Source organism: Gorilla gorilla, chromosome 21, assembly GCF_029281585.2.
Source record: "Gorilla gorilla gorilla isolate KB3781 chromosome 21, NHGRI_mGorGor1-v2.1_pri, whole genome shotgun sequence".
NCBI lineage: Eukaryota > Metazoa > Chordata > Mammalia > Primates > Hominidae > Gorilla > Gorilla gorilla.
The window spans coordinates 60,013,113-60,030,074 of record NC_073245.2 but is presented as its reverse complement, the minus strand read 5'-3'; the positions used below and the strand labels follow the sequence as shown (position 1 = coordinate 60,030,074).

General features: G+C 51.3%; 1 protein-coding gene across 12 annotated transcripts in view; it reads left to right on the top strand.

Moving 5' to 3' along the window:
* The first annotated feature begins 11,580 nt into the window (after positions 1-11,580).
* SULF2 (sulfatase 2) overlaps positions 11,581-16,962 on the top strand; it is a 135,644-nt gene continuing 130,262 nt past the window's right edge. For 2 of the 12 annotated variants that reach the window (XM_063702221.1, XM_019017115.4), the window contains exon 1: positions 12,027-12,607. The gene's annotated coding sequence lies outside the window, so the exon portion shown is untranslated. Of the gene's footprint in view, positions 12,821-13,138; positions 13,325-16,962 lie in introns of those variants that run through there. The other 10 variants (XM_031004746.3, XM_031004745.3, XM_055373160.2 and 7 more) reach the window with 8 other exon arrangements.

Sequence of the window (16,962 nt, the reverse complement as noted above, 5' to 3'; positions counted from 1 at the left end):
GAAGTGGCAGTCACTCCAAAGGCAAACACAGCAGGAGGAGCAGGTTTGGGAAGGAAGGTCAGGAGTTCAGACCCAGGCACACTGGCTTGAGTTGCCTTCAAAACATCCAGGTGGAGATGTCAAGATGTCTGTTGGATAAATGAGATGTCTGTTGGAACTCAGAGGAGAGGCAAGAACAACAGTGACCATCGCCCTGCAGACATAAATGAGGGAAAGGGTGTGGATTTTAAGAGTCGTGTATGTATGTTTCTTTTTTCTTTTTTTATTTTTATTTACTTGTTTATTTTTTGAGACAGGGTCTCACTCTGTCGCCCAGGCTGGAGCACAGTGGCACAATCATGGCTCACTGCAGCCTTGACCTCCTGGGCTCAAGCGATCCTCCCACCTCAGCCTCCCAAGTGGCTGGAACTACAGGCACGTGCACCCATACCCAGTTAACCTATGGTTTTGTTTTGCTTTTGGCAGAGACAGGGTTTTGCCATGTTGCCCATGCTCAAACTCTTGAGCTCAAGTGATCCACCGGCCTTGGCCTCCTCCCAAAGTGCTGGGATTACGGGTGTGAGCCACCAGGCCCAGCCATGTTTCTTAAAAAAAAAAAAAAGTTTAATTTTAAAAAAGTTTATTATTTCATTTCTATGGACATGGAAAAAAACGTTGAGTTATGATACAATATACAAACATAAAATTTACCATCTTAAACATTCATTTATAGACACTTGAGTTGCTTTCACCTTTTGGCTATTGTGAATAACGCTGCTATGAGCACGGGAGACAAATCTCTCTTCAAATCCCTGTTTTCAGTTCTTTGGGGTATATACCTAGAAGCGGGATGGCTGGATCATATGGTGATTCCATGTTCAATTTTTTGAGGAACTGCCACATTGTTTTCCACGGTGGCTGCACCCAAAGGTTTTACGTTCCCACCAACAGTGTACAAGAGTTCTAATTTCCCCATAGCCTCACCAACACTTGTGATTTTCTGGTTTTTGACAGTAGCCATTGTAAAGGGTGTAAGTTGGTCTGGCCAAGGTTCTTGAATTACAGATGTCACAAAGGTACAGAGCAAGAAAAGGACTTATGCAACATCATAATAAGCCAGGGAGATGTTCTGGTCATACCTACGTCATTATCAACCTCATGAACTTGGATCAGTTGGGGGTGCTCTTGGCTACAAGTAGCAATGTTATGAAAGCATTTGCTGTCTTGTTAATAAGAACTCCCTGGGCTGGTCTTTTCTGCTCAGTCAGGCTCAGCCGATTGGTGACAGTGACATTGCCCTTCCTGGCCATAGGTTGACTCTTCAATGCCATGCATATGTGCGCTCAGGACCACACATAGAGCAGCAGGAAGGGGGCATGAGGCAGGCCCCCTCCTTCCAAGACTCTGGCCTTTTTAACAGGAAGAAAGCGACTTCCCCAAAACCCAGCAAATACTTCCTGACATCTCATTGGCAAGAAGCAGTCAAGTGCCCACGCATATGACTGGCGCAGGGTAAGCGGTGCTAGTTAAAGCAGGGATGGCTGGGCCCCACCCACAGAGTTTCCGATTCAGTGGGACTGGGATGGGGCCCAAGATTTGGCATTTCTAACAAGTTCCCCGGTGATGCAGATGCTGCCAGTCCAGGGACAACACTTCGAGGACCACTGGCTTCAGTGATCTTGAGCTGGGTACGTGACCACCCAAACCAATCAAAGGGAAAAAGGAGGTGGGTGGTGGTAAAATACAAGACTTTCTGTCACAAACTCTGTGGCGCTCACTTGTATCTTTTTTGCCCACTAGACTCTAGGCCCCCTGGGAGCAAGGGGTCACGAAAGTCACCTTTTTGGGCCTTGGGGTCTTGATACAGTTACTGTGACTTGGTGGCAACTTTAAACAGATTTTTCAAATGAGTGGATAAATGAACATGTCACCAAAGATGTCCAAGGCTGCTGCACCCTCAAGTCACCTTGATCAAAACACCCTCCTGGAACCCATGCAGGCAGCCTCCAAAACACAAAGCAGGCTGGGCACAGTGGCTCATACCTGTAATCCCAGCACTTTGGGAGGCCGAGGTGGGCGAATCACGAGGTCAGGAGTTTGAGACGAGCCTGGCCAACGGGGTGAAACCCCGTCTCTACTAAAAATACAAAAAATTAGCTGGGCGTGGTGGCAGGCGCCTGTAATCCCAGCTACTCAGGAGACTGAGGCAGGAGAATCACTTGAACCCAGGAGGCGGAGGTTGCAGTCAGCCGAGATCGCACCACTGCACTCCAGCCTGGGCGACAAAGCAAGACTCAAAAAAAAAAACAAAAACAACAACAACAAAAAAACACAAAACACAAAGCAGCCCCTTCTCTACCAGGACGGCAGCTCCCCTACAAAGCAGCTCAGGTGTCTTCCCTGTCAGCCTGTCCTCCCGGGGAGGCTGGCTCTCTGCTCTGCAGTGACACTGCAGGGTCAGAACTCAGCCTGTGGATAACCCAAGAACAATGCCTGTTTGGGGGTCTTCACCACTGACACAGAGAGCCTGTGGCCATCCATCCCAAATAGTGTCTGTTAGTTGCCCACTGGGATGTGGTCCCTTGTTGAAGTCAAAGAAACAAGCCCTTAATTCACTAATCGCCTAAACAGACACCACCGGCTGAGAACTCCAATAGCCTGGCGTGTGATGCCTCATGACCCTGAGCGAATGCAGCTGCAAACAGGCAGTACCTGTTACATATTCCTTAGCCACAGGGGAAACTTCTGGAAAGTTGCTAGCATGGAATATGATTAATGAAGAAGAAAATGCCTTATCCTTCTGTTCTACATTCACACTCACATGTGATCCATGCAGTGGTCCTGAAAGGATCCAAGGCTGGGGGAGATCTGGGAGTCCATTTACCGACGAGGATCTGCTACCCAGAGCTGACGTCCCATATATGTGCAGTGAATATTCAATCAGCAGTAGCTGTGATACTCATAAATCACTCGCTCTGAGGTGAAGGGGAACCGACTAGGATAAGCCAGGCTCACCCCCAGAGGCCTCTGCTGCAAGCCTGGTTGGCAGCCCAGCCCTTGTGGGTACCAGGACCTGCCAGAGCCATAGACGACCGGATATAAGCACAAATTGATGAGTCACCCAAGAGCCATCGCAGGGTGAGGACAGACCTGGGTGCCAAGTGGGCAGCGATTCCACCAAGTCCTGGCAGAGGACCAGGCTGTGACGGACACGAGACACCTCTCAGGTCAGACTCATGTGGCAAGGCAAGGTCTTGCTGGAAGGCAGGCAAGGAAATGCTCCAGCAGGAGCCCAGCAGAGACCGGCCCTGGGAGCTGATCAGGACCAAGCTGGCCCCAGCCTCTGTCCAGGGTTGCACAGGGCTCAGGGAGCTGCGCCAAGGTGGAACAAGAGTAGAGGCCGGGGGCGGTGGCTCACGCCTGTAACCCCAGTAGTTTGGGAGGCCGAGGTGGGCAGATCACTTGAGGTCAGGAGTTTGAGACCAGCCTGGCCAACATGGCGAAACCCCATCTCTACTAAAAATACAAAAATTAGCTGGGCGTGGTGGCGTGTGCCTGTAATCCCAGCTACTTGGGACGCTGAGGCAGGATAATTGCTTGAACCAGGAAGTCGGAGGTTGCAGGGAGCCGAGATCACACCCCTGCACTCCACCCTGGGTGACAGAGCAAGACTCCATCTCAAAAATAAATAAATAAACAAAAGAGTCGAAGCCCTGGGTCCTCTTCTCCCCTGTGTTAGCCTTACTATGTGTTCTTGGGGGTGGTGTTTCACCCCTCTGGAACAGTGAGCCTCACATACCTGACTCTGGGCCATGCAGGGGCCAGGCTGGGCCTCCTGACACCCACTGATTCCCTGCTAGCAACCCCAGTTCCCATCTCCCATCCCCCCACCCTAACTTCCAGGGCAGATAGGATGTATGCACTGGGGAGGGGACACAGTGCTCTCTCCAGCCAGGTGGAAATGGGACCAGCCCCTCCCTCCTCACCCCCTCCCTAGACACTATCCACAGCCCAGATGGGCTTTCATGCACCTCAGCAGCCGGCCTCCCACCCTCTCCCCACCACCGCAACCAAAACTGCTTCTGTGGATGCCTACTGGCATGTTTTGAAGTTACCTACACATTTATTTCAGGGTCAACTAGTCCTGAGCACCTCTGGGGAAACCTTATACCACTCTCCTTTTCCCCCAGGACTCCCCAGGGAGCGGGAGTTCTCAGCCCTGGCGCAGGCTGGAGCCACCTAGGCAGCTTTGAAAACCACCCATGCCCATAAGGGATGGAATTGGGATGCTGAAAATGTTCCAAAACCGGATTACAGTAATGGTTGCACAACTTGGGACATTTAAAAATCATTCAATGGTACACTTAAAATGGGTGAATTTTATGGTATGTAAATTATACCTCAATAAACTTGTTTAAAAAAAAAAATACCCAGGCCTGGATCTATCACTGAACCATTAAATCAGAATCTCTGATTTGGGGCCTGGGCTGAGATTCCTGCTCTGGTGTCACCGTGGGGACATCTCTTTCCACTGCCACCATCACTCATTCACCCTGGGAGAAGAGGAGCGACCCCCGCCCCCGCCCCAACTCATTGATGGGCATATCCATTTCCTAGAGCAGTTATAACAATAACCATGAACTGGGTGACTCAAAACAGCAGTAATTGACTCTCTCATAGTTCCGGAGGCCAGAAGTCCAAAATCAAGGTGCAGCAGGGCCACACTCCTCCAAAGGCTCCAGGGAGGGTCTTTCCAGCTGCTGGTGGCTGCCAGAATCCCTGATGTCCTTGGCTGGCAGCAGCATCACTCTGATCTCTGTCTCCTCCTTCACATGAACTTCTTCGCTGTATCTCTACGTCCCCACTCTCTCTGCCTCTTTTTTTTTTTTTTTTTTTGTGAGAGAGAGTCCCATTCTGTCACCCAAGCTGGAGTGCAATGGCGCAATCTTGGCTCACTGCAATCTCTGCCTCCTGTATTCAAGTGATTCTCCTGCCTCAGCCTCCCTAGTAGCTGGGATTACAGGTGCACACCACCAAGCCCAGCTAATTTTTATATTTTTAATAGAGGTGGGATTTCACCATGTTGGCCAGGCTGGTCTCAAACTCCTGACCTCAAGTGATCCACCCATCTTGGTCTCCCAAGTGTTGGGTTTACAGGCATGAGCGACCATGCCTGGCCCCCACTTTCTCTTCTTAGGATACCAATCATTGGATTAGCGTCCACCCTAATCTAAGTATTACACCCTCATCTTAACTATCTGCATCTGCAAGGTCCCCAATTCCACATAAGGTCACATTCTGAGTTTCTGGATTGGCATGAATTGGGGTGGGGGGACACCGTTCCACCCAGTACAGTAGAAATGCTAGCTGAGTCAACTGCATTAAAGCCGGTCATCCCATTACCTATATTACATACACACTTTCCTGGGTAGACTACCTTATTTATTTCCAGTTAAATGCAATTTTTATCTTCAAGATTTCCAACACTTCTGTTAGTTTCCTAACTGGAGTGTAGTGGTGCGATCTCAGCTCACTGCAACCTCCAACTCCCGGGTTCAAGCAATTCTCGTGCCTCAGCTTCCCGAGTACCTGGGACCGCAGGCGTGTGCCACCACACCCAGCTAATTTTGTATTTTTAGTAGAGATGGGGTTTCATCATGTTGGCCATGTTGGCCAAGCTGGTCTTGAACTCCTGACCCCAGACAATCTGCCCACCTCGGCCTCCCAAAGTGCTGGGATTATAGGCATGAGCCACCACGCCCAGTCCTAACTCATTTTTTTTTTTTTATTGGAGCTTTAGCTGAAAAGCATCTTTACCTACATGCCCCTGCATATGGACATCCAGTACCAAATATTCTCTTTTTAAAAATGTACAGGCTGCTGGGTATGGTGGCTCATGCCTATGATCCCAGTACTTTGGGAGGCCAAGGCAGAAGGACTGCTTGAGCCCAGGAGTTCGAGACCAGCCTGGGCAACGTAGTGAGACCTCATCTCTACAAAAAAATCAAAAAAATAGCCAGGCGTGGTGGCATGCACCTGTGGTCCCAGAAACTCAGGAGGCTGAGGTGACAGGATCATTTGAGCCCAGAAGGTCGAGGCTGCAGTGAGCCATGATTGCACCACTACACTCCAGCCTGGGCAACAGAGCAAGACCTTGCCAAAAAGAAAAAAAGTACAGGCCAGTAATAAGGTAAAATTCACAACAGAGTCTACCTACCAGAGTGGAGTGGGAGGGAATCCACAGAGTCAGACCCTTGCCAGCGGGTTCACTCTCATTTAGCAGAGAGAAGTCTCTGTTTGTCCTCTTCTCTCCAGGTTCCCTGCCTCGGCTCCTGTGTGAGCTTCCAAGGGCTGGTCTCAGGGGTGAGAATCAAAATGTTTAACCACAGGCCCTGACCCATCAGCCCAGATGCCTGCTGTAAACAACCAGAGCTTTTTCCAGGCAAATGTTGACCTAGCTGGTCTCACACAGGGCAGCATCAGCACTTCCAAGAAGCTCTCCCAGGGGCATTGTGCTTGGAGCCAGTTTCTGTGTGAGCCTGTGAACAGCCAGTGGTGCTTAAAATCATGGACCTCTGGCCAGCCTATTCAACATTAATCGTAAGTGCTTAAGAAAAGTTGGCGTTAGATGCCAGATACTGTTCTAAGCTCTTGGTATATAAGCTCATTAATAACTCGCAACAGTCCTAGAAGGTGGAGAGATGATTGTCATTGTCCCTATTTGGCAGGTGAGTTTAAGGAACACAGGCCCACAGTAACACACGGTTGGCGCGTGGTAGCACTGGGATTGAAGCCGTGTGGATTTCTCTCTAAAAACTAGGGTCCAATCCCTCCATTTTACCACCTCTTCTGTTTGAAAACATCACATATGGGATATTCATTCCTTCATTTGACAAATCTCTGTCGAATGTCTACTCCATGCAAGACAATGTTCTGGGCACTGCAGCTACAACAGTGAACAAATGGACACGGCCCCTGCTCTCCTGCAGGTAGTGTGGGGTGGGGAGTGGGGAGGGGGACATAGACCGCGGTCACAGACAGAAAATAAAACCAGAATTTCAGATAGTGGTATGTCATAGGAAGATGCTAAAATGGGGAGGGAGGATAGAGTGATTGGGAAGCATTTTTAGGTGAAACAGACAGGGACAAACTCTCCCAGGGGGTGACATTATGCTGAAACCCAAGTAATGAGAAAGAGTTTTTGGAGCACAAGCTGGGGAGAGAGATGCCAGGGAGAGGCCACAGAAAGTGCAAAGGCCCTGAGGCAGGAAAAGGCTTGAGGAACAAAGTGAAAGATACCTTTGTGTCTCTGTGAGCAAGGGAGTGATTACGGAATTACTGTTCATTTCCTTTGGTGTGATAATAATAGGGAGGTCACCTGGGAAAACAACTGATTCTTAGGAGATGCCTGCCCAAGTCCTGAGGGGTAATGTGTCATCATGTCTGCAACCACCTCTCAAATGTTTCTGCAACTTATACAGCACACATGGCAAAATATTAGCAACTGTTGATTCTAGGTGGAGAGTATAAGTGTGTCCACTGTACTATTCTTTTAACTTTTCCATGTGAAATTGTCATAATAAAAATGGAAGCAAGACAGCAGCGAAAGATGTTGGAGTGCCAGGCAGGAGCAGGATCGCGTTTCCATCTAAGAGGAGGAGACTTTAGGCTGAAGAGTGGCGTGATCTGGTTTCCTTTGGCATCATTGCCTCAACTGCCCTGGATTTCAAAGTCTGGCTTTGCAGACCATGAAGGAGTGTCTCTCTCAGGAGCACAAGACAGCATGTTTCCAATTCTGATTTAGTGAACACTCATTGTGTACCTTCCAGCCAGGCATTGTGTGTGCGTTTTACCTTTATCAATCTCACTTAATCCACATGACGGCCAGCAATGTCCTCAATATTATCCTCATTCTTAAGATGAGGAAACTGAGGCCCGGGAAGATCAGCCAAGGAGGGGCCAGACAGTGGAGGCAGAGCCTAGGTTCGTTAGAAACCTCAGCCCTGGGGGGGCCCTAAGTCATCATTCCACTTTTACTAAATCACCATCAACATTCATCATAATTGATTAATTAATTATGATCAAAGCTTAAAGGTGATTTTTCTGAAATACGATTGCAAAACTAGATGCACTGTTCCAGAGAGAGCCCTAAAGTGAATTGCACTAATGGTCAAATGGATCCTGCTTTTCCCCCTGAGAAAACTATCATCCAGCAGAGTTCCACGCACTCCCCCTTGTCCACAGAGATCTGCAGCTGTGCTGCCTGGGGCCACATTACTCATTTTAATATTCAATTGCACATTTGCTGATGCTGTCTGTGTGCCTGGATTTCATCACATCACAAAATATGTGGAACCCACATCTTTAATCTTTCTTGCCTGCTTATCCAAAGGAAAACCACTAGTGTGGTAAGCAACTAGACAAATTGTCCTGTTATCTGCGTTCTTAGAACAGTATCTTAACTGGAGGCAGCCCTACTGTCTTTCACTGGTAAGAATTCAGAATAAACATCATCATTCTTTGAAATCACTCATAAGCAGCCCCCAGGAGACTGCAATTATACCCGTTTATAATTCTCCTCCCTCCCAAACTAACCCTTGATTCATAAATGTGCACTTTTCGGCGTCAGGCGTTAGAATAAATTAGACTATACAATTATGTGTAATTAAAGGGGAAAATGGGTACCGTGCTGCAAAGATTAGCCGTGTTTTGCTGAAGCAAAGCATGTCTGTGTCAGCGTGCTGGCCCAGGGAGGCAGCATGAAATACAATTAATGTTCTTCTTACTTAATGGGGGTTTATGGTACTGTTTTTCATTATCACAGTATCTCAAGAAATATAAACAGTTTTTCTCTAATGCAATTGCATTTCTACTGACAACACAGCTTGGGTCTAAATGAAAATTCAGCAGAATTAACCACAGGTTTATATTGTTATGGATGATCCTGGAATCTGTATTTTAAAACCCATGCAAAACTGTCTGCACTCAGGAGCTGAGAAGTTTGATCTCAACCTCCTGAGAGTGGTTCTGCAGCCTCTTCTGCTCTTGTAGAAGCAACTTACAGCCAAACTTGTGTGCATTATTAAAGCCACCTGTGCCCCAGTACTACGGCTCGCATTCCCAAGCCTCCCATCTGCAGCCATGTTCTTTCTTCTAACGTTTCTCCTTTACATGCCAATTTGTTTGAGACATGTTAAAAGCTTGACTTTTACAACCCTCATAAAATCCCATCGACTCCAACCCAAATCCAGCCAGAAGTGCTCGGACAATCAGATTGAGTTTCAACCACTTGATGGAGATAAAGAAACACATAGCAAGAATGATTTTTTTTATTGTTACATATGAGTCAAGGGAATAAAACAGCAACTCCGGCCTTGCAAGGGAGATAGAACCGGACGGCTGTTCTGCACAAAAGGGCTGCCAAGGAATCTGCAGAGGGAAGAAACGAGGCATGGAGGCGTCAAGAGAAAGGTCCCCCTGAGGTTAAATCAACAATGCTGGGGAGAATGGGGCGGTGTGAGGAGCTTGAAAAGCTTGATTGTCCAGCTATGATGGTCAGGATTATACCAAGAGATGTCATGGGGGATGAAGGATGTGGGAGGAGAAAGGCTGTCTCCGTGTGGGTGGAGGCGGCAGGGGCTGGAGTATCAGGAGGCCGTGGGGGTGCCCAGGATTCTGCTGAGCCCCACCGAGGCCCGGCTGAGCGACTTCCCAGGCTGGGGGACATGTGAGCCCTCGGGGCCCCTCATGTATCCCAGGCAGACACCGAGCTCCAAGCTCTGGAATGGGGCCTGCGGTCCCCACCGGCCTGGAAGGACCTGGAAAACAGGCTGAGGCCTTGAACCAGAGGACCAGGGAGTTTGCTAGGAATTATGGGGAAGAAACATGGCCAGAGGAGCTTTGCAGACCCTCTGACCTCATGGGTGTCTGAGCCAGTAAGTCCAGACTAAAACGCATGACCCATAGCACCTGCCTACAATGAGCACACACATACATGCTCAGACACACAGATACACAAGCATGCACACACAAGATCTGTCCCCATCTACTTAAGGAAGGATAAGGGGCCAACATAGACATTACCATGTTTGGTAATGTCCAGCAACAATGGAAACAACATATCCAAAAAGATAAGCAAATGCCACGTGTCTGCCAGGCCCACAGCCCCAGAAGAAGGGATTGTAAGCGTCCCCTCTCTGACTGGGGTTACCTGATGAGCAGAGAAGGATGGAGTGAAACATTGTGGGCAGGATCCATATGGGTATGGGAGAGCCGTGTTCAGGAACTCGAGGACTTAAGGGCATAGTGTGGTAATGCAGTGGGTTTTTTTTTTAGACTTTTTTTGCCGTGGAAATTTCCCCACCCCTGAAATATTCTCCAGAACCCAACATAAAAAGTAGGAGGGAGGCAGATCCCATTCCTGGGCCTCCCTCCACCACCCCAGGCCCCAGAAGCACCACCAAGGGGCTCTGAGGATTCAGTAAGAAAATTGCTTCTGCAGTGGGGTACATGTCCCCAAACCAGGGACAGCATCAAAAGGGTTGAAATCCCACTGGCCAAGTTTTTGACTATAGGCAAGACCCTTTATCTCTCTGAGCATCAGTTTGCTTGAAAGATTGTCAGGAGGATTACATGAAATGACCCGGTGGAAACAGCCATTGATCGCAGAACCTGCCAGAGTTGCACTGTCCAGCATGGGACCCCTGAGCCACATGTGGCTGGTCCCAATTGAGATGTGCGGTAAGTTTAGAACGTACACCGGATTACAAAACTTAGTAAGAAAAAATAATGTAAAAATATCTCATTAATTTTATATTGATTACATGTTGAAGAGATCGATTTTGGATATACTAGGTTAAGTAAACTATATTATTAATATTAAAATTAATTTCACCTGCTTTTTTCAGACAGGGTCTGACTCTGTCACCCAGGCTGGAGTACAGTGGAACAATCATGGCTCACTGCAGCCTTCACCTCCCAGGCTCAAAGTGATCCTCCCACCTGAGCCTCCCGAGTAGCTGGGACCACAGGCACATGCCACTATGCCCAGCTTAATTTTTGTATTTCTTGTAAAGATGGAGTTTCACCATGTTGCCCATGCTGGTCTGGAACTCCTGAACTCAAGTGATCCGCCCACCTCGGCCTTCCAAACTGCTGGGATTACAGGCGTGAGCCACTGTGCCCGGCCCTCACCTGTTTCTTTTTACTTTCTAATGCCACTACTAGAAAATTCTAAATGATACATATGTCCTTCTGCAGAGATGAGGTGGAAGGAGAGGGGTCTCCATTATTTTTTGGTCTGTGATGGTGAAGCCTGACATTCTGTCCCAGGGCAAAGAAGGTGGGAGCTGTTCAGCCTTATCAGTGATGCCAAAGGTAGGGCCAGCACCTGACTTGGAAAAGCAAGTTCAAGGTTTTTCTGATTTATTTAGGCTCTAACTTGATTGGGGTGGCTAACAGAGGTTATGGGGAGGAGCCTAGAGCTCCAAACCCAGTCAGGAGATCCGATTTGAATTTCAGATTTAAAAATGAATGATTTTTTAGTGCTAAGTTCCTCCCCGTGGATGTCTGTATTTATTTGTTAAGTCTGACAACCCTACCATGGAGGATCACATCAGAGAAAGGAGATGCTAGGTTGAAAAGTAAAAACATCCTAGGATTTAAGAGCATGAGCCGGGAGCTAAGGCTTCTTGGCTTCACAAGATCCACCACTTATAATTGTGTGATCTTCGGACAGTTACTAAACCTCTCTTGGTTTCCATGGTAAAACGGGCATAGTAACTTACTGTATGAGATTGTCACAAGATTTAATACGTTACTGATGTTTACAAGTGCTTTCCCACAGCGGCGTCTGTTTCCCCTTAGCTAGCAACTAGGCTGTGTTTTCTGCAGCTGCTGGTGGGTTCTCTGCCCGCTCTTCGCCCACCCGCGTCAGGCCGGTCCCCCTCCGGCCTCTTCTGTGGCGCGAGGGACAGCGGAAACCACGGTAGACAGCACCCCCTTGAGTCGAATTCCTCCCCTTTCGGAGGAAGCCGGTTTCTCCTTTCTATGCTACTCCCGGGCCATTTCTGGACAACAGCTGCTATTTTCACTTGAGCCCAAGTTAATTTCTCGGGGAGTTCTGGGGCGCGCACAGGCAGCTCGGTTTGCCCTGCGATTGAGCTGCGGGTCGCGGCCGGCGCCGGCCTCTCCAATGGCAAATGTGTGTGGTTGGAGGCGAGCGCGAGGCTTTCGGCAAAGGCAGTCGAGTGTTTGCAGACCGGGGCGAGTCCTGTGAAAGCAGATAAAAGAAAACATTTATTAACGTGTCATTACGAGGGGAGCGCCCGGCCGGGGCTGTCGCACGCCCCGCGGAACATTTGGCTCCCTCCAGCTCCGAGAGAGGAGAAGAAGAAAGCGGAAAAGAGGCAGATTCACGTCGTTTCCAGCCAAGTGGACCTGATCGATGGCCCTCCTGAATTTATCACGATATTTGATTTATTAGCGATGCCCCCTGGTTTGTGTGTTACGCACACACACGTGCACACAAGGCTCTGGCTCGCTTCCCTCCCTCGTTTCCAGCTCCTGGGCGAATCCCACATCTGTTTCAACTCTCCGCCGAGGGCGAGCGGGAGCGAGAGTGTGTCGGGTGAGTGTGCGTCTGTGTGTCCCGGCGAGGGTGCGCGCTCGGCGCCGGGAGCGCGGCCAGCCGAGTCCGGAGGCATCGGGAGGCCGAGAGCCGCCGGGACCCCAGCTCTGCGTTCACTGCCCCGTCCGGAGCTGGACTTCGGGGCCGGGGCCGGGGCCGTGCGCCGGGGACAGGCAGGGCCGGGTCGCGGGCCGCGCGTCCCCCAGGCCGGAGGTAAAAGCGCTAGCGCGCGGAGGGCTCGAGGAGGGCACCGCGGCTGGGCCCCCCGCGCCCAGGGCCCCAGCCGTCCGCGGCTCCCGGCCCGACGCTCCCCGCCCCGGAGCGCGCCCGCCTCCCCTGCGCGGAGGCCGGCGGGCAGGCGAGCGGGGGGCGGTAGCGCCATGCCAAGGGGCTGGCTGGGGCAGCGCGGCCGGCCGGGCTGGGGCGATTTAAGAGCGGTCCGGGCGGGGTGCGAAGCCGGACTTTGGCTGGGGCGGCGCGCGGGGCGGGGGCCGGGGGCGGTGGCGGCGGCGCTGGGGGGCGGGGAGGAGGCAGGAGGAGGAGCAGCAGCGCTCGCCGGGGGATGCAGCAGCGGCAGCGGCGGCGGCGGCGGCGGCAGCAGCAGCAGCAGCAGCAGCGGCGGCGGCGCGGAGTGCCCTGCGCCCCGCGGCCCGGCCGGGCTGCGGCAGAGGCGGCGGCGCCCCGCTCCGGGTGAGGTTGCCGGGGCCGTGCGCGCTGGTGAGTGGGGCGGGGGGGGGGGGCAGGTGGGTGGCTGGGGGACGCGGGGCTCGGGCGGGGGCTCGCGGCGGCCGGAGCCTTCCCCGGCGTGAGCCCGGCCGCGAGCGCCGCCCAGGTGAGCCGGGGCCGGTCCCGACCGCCCGGCTCCGGCCCCAGCGCTGCTTGCGGAGGTGGGTCAGGGCGGGCGGGAGGGAGGCTCCGGCGCCGGCCGGCCGCAGGGGGATGACCTGTTTGACCCCGTTGGCTGGCGGGCGGGCGAGGACTTCCCGCCGCGCCCCTGACCCGCGGACGCGCCACACCGAGCCCAGGCGGCCCCGGTTGGGGGAGCGCGCCTGGGCCGGCCATCCGCAGGGGCATGGCCTTGTTGACCCTTAGGGTTTAGACCCTAGGGAGCGGTAGATGTCAGCCCACGTGGGGCTTGTCCGGGCAGGACTCGGGGAAGCAGTGGGCCGGATCTTCAGAGTGGTTGGAAACTCGCAGACACCGAAAGGACAAACAGGATCGAAAAGGCAGACTTCCTCCCAGGCCAGGGCAGAACGAGTTTCCATCTCCCGGCGGAGGGATGCTCCCCTCCCCGGCTCCTCGGGGTTTCAGAAGTCTAGCGGTGAATTCTAGGAGTGCACTTTTCCAAACAAACATTCCTTATAGTAGTTCGTTCATTCGTTCTACAAGCATTTCTGGAGCACCGCCTCGTGCCGGGCACCGCGTTCTGTTCCAGGGAAACGCGGCTGAACAGGATCTGGCTCCTGCGCGCCAGAAGCTGCCGGTTCACTGGGAGGGCAGCAGGGTAGAGAGATGCCGTCTCGGGGTGGAAGATGGAAAGGGCTGCCTGCAGTCCTAGTTTGCACACTGGCCTCGGTCCGCAACTCCCCCACCTGCACGCAGTAGGCCCAGCACACAGTAGGAAGAGCAAGCCAGACCTGCCTGTGACGACCCTCTCCTCCTCCTCCCCCTTGAAAGCTTTGATTCATTCCCTGCCCCCCTTTCTGGACAGTCTTCCTGCAGCTTGTTTTAATCACTTTTTGAGTTAAAAGTCAATATTTAATTAACCAAGTAATTACATTCAGCTTACGTTTCAATCTGGGTATTTGCTCATCTGTGCGTGTTGGGACTCCCGCCCTCTCGCCCCTCCATCTGTCCCCTGTCTGTTTCCCACAGGGTCCACCCCCACTTTTGGGGCAGAGAAGGGGAGGCTGCGCTGGAGCAGGTTCTCAGGGGGAGACAGGGAGCAGGAGAGATGGGCTTTCTCTGGAGGACACCCCCGGATCTGCGTGCTCTCCAAATTTCAGCTTGTAGTGAATAGTGAAGGTGATTTCTTGACAGCCTCTGCCTCCCATTACAGAACCACCAGAGGGTTCTAATTAAATTAGAGCCAATCGTTAAATATAGGAAGGGGGTAGGGAGGACAGAACGAAGGCCCCTTCCCTGTAAGAGATGTTCTCCCCAGCTTCGTCTGTCCCACATCATAGAGAAGAGAAAACTCATCCAGACAGCCTGTCGGATGTGTAATTTAGCGTTCTAATAAGCAGCTTGAAAGGCGAAGGTGGTGGGCTTGGCAGATGGCATGTTGGACCTTTGTACATGAAGGCCTCTTCCTTCCCCAGCCAAATTTATGTACATAAAGGCCGTGATGTTGGCATCACTGCTGCAGCTGAGGGTCAATGTGGGTTTGGGGTTTGGGCTTTGTGTGTACTTCTTGGGTTTTTTATTTGAATTTATGGCTTTTTCTGAAACCCTAATAACATGTTAAATTTTCAAACTTGAGAGTAGAGTGATGAGTTGACTGTAAAAGTCTGGTCTTGGAGGAGGACAGCATAGCAGTGTGTGTGCGTGCACGTGCATGTCCCCCAGTTCAGCTGCTGTCCAAAGAACCCAGTTGATATGCAGTTTCACACCTGATTTGGGAGACAACATTTCTTTCTCACTTTTTCTGGCACTGGTTAGTTTATCTGCTTGGACCTGCCTCAAGAGGGCAGCTGGGTTAACCAGGCAGAATATCACCCAACTCTGTCAAGCTTTGGCCATTATCTGATCTTAGACTTTAGTCCTGCAGAAGGAGTCCAGAAGCCCTGTCCTACAGAAAAATATCAGCATTTCTGACCAGCTTGTAGTTAAAAGAAAAGGTTTAGTCCAGACTTAAGATAATTGGTAACACTTAAGTAGTTTGTATGGGCCTGATCTGAGGCATTGATCTAAGCCCTTATACCTTACTCATTAAATCCACACAAACACCTTGTGAGGTAAGTACTGCCATTGTTGCCATATTAAAGATGAGGAAACAGGCACAGAGAGGATTGTGACTTGCCTACAGCTGGTCACAGGTAGAGCTGGGATTCAAGAGGCCCTCAAGCTCCGGGGTCCACTTGGAAGCACTGGACTCTCCTCCATGACCTTGGCCTTTGTCCCAGATGTAGAAGAAACACATATGCAGGGGAAGAAAGCACCTTCAGACAGTCAAACTTTGCAAAGTAGAAGGCCCTTAACTTTACATAAACCCTCACTGTTCCGACAGAGAGTCCGGGTTTGTATTTGAGGTTTTTTGCCCCAAGGAAAACATGTGCCTGCCTGGTGCTTTTTCTTCTGCTTGTGAGCAGACACACTGTCCCCTCCCCCAGTCAAAATGCAAAGGGAAACATCAAATGCAGCCGATGGAAAAGCCAGGTGAACCGAGGTGAAGATTTCAGCCCACTCAGAGCACAGTGGCCAGAGGGCAAAAGCTCTCCTAGAGGTGAGACCTTCCTGTGGTTGGTGATGGAGTCTCGCTGGCCTGGCCCTGGGGGTGGTGCCAGGGTGTTCTGTGTCAGGCCTGGGCGGATGTGGAAGATGGGGGCCTCTCTCAATGCTGACCTGCAGGTGAGGGGGCCCTCCCTGAAACCTGCTTTCTCTGGGTCTCCTTGGAATGGGCCTTGGTGGAGATCTACAGACAGCCCTGGCCCAGCCGGATTGAAGGCACTGTCTAATTGGGAGAGCATTAAGATCGTTGTAATTAATTGGCATCCCGATAAATGGCATGGTTGCCTAATTGGGCTGGTTGCTAGGGAACGAGGCCTCACTTGGAGCCTAAAGGGGAAGAAGCGCTGGGCTGGCCACAGTTGGGTGTCAGGGTACAGAGCCAGCGGTGAATGGACCGGAAGGGAGAGCAGTCCATCCGTATCTGCTGGTGTTTACTGAGCAGCTGCTGTGTGCAAGTTGCAAATGGAATATCAGTTAGGGGTACTTGCCTAGAAGAACTGTAAAGTAATCAGGTTCCTTTCTCTTGTAAGCAACAGAAAAAGAGAAGAAAAAAACTCAAGCCAGCTTAAGGAGAAAAGAAGTGGACTTACTGGTTTTCATAACCAAAAGTCTTAAGGTGACTAACTCGAGCTTCAGACACAGCTGGACCCACAGCTCAGATTTTGTAATGAGAATCCATTCCTATCCACCGCTCCTCTGCCTTCCATGAGGCTGATGTCTCTCTCCAGCTCTGGGGCGGGCAGTCCCTGGCAGCTGTGGGCACCGTGGCTAGGAGAGCCAGACTGCCTGGCTCCCTGCCCAGCAGTGGGATCTGGGGTGTGCTACTTAACCTTTATGTGCCTTGATGTTCACATCCAACAAATGATGATGATCATAGCACCTGTCTCCTGCTTGTGGTAAGCATG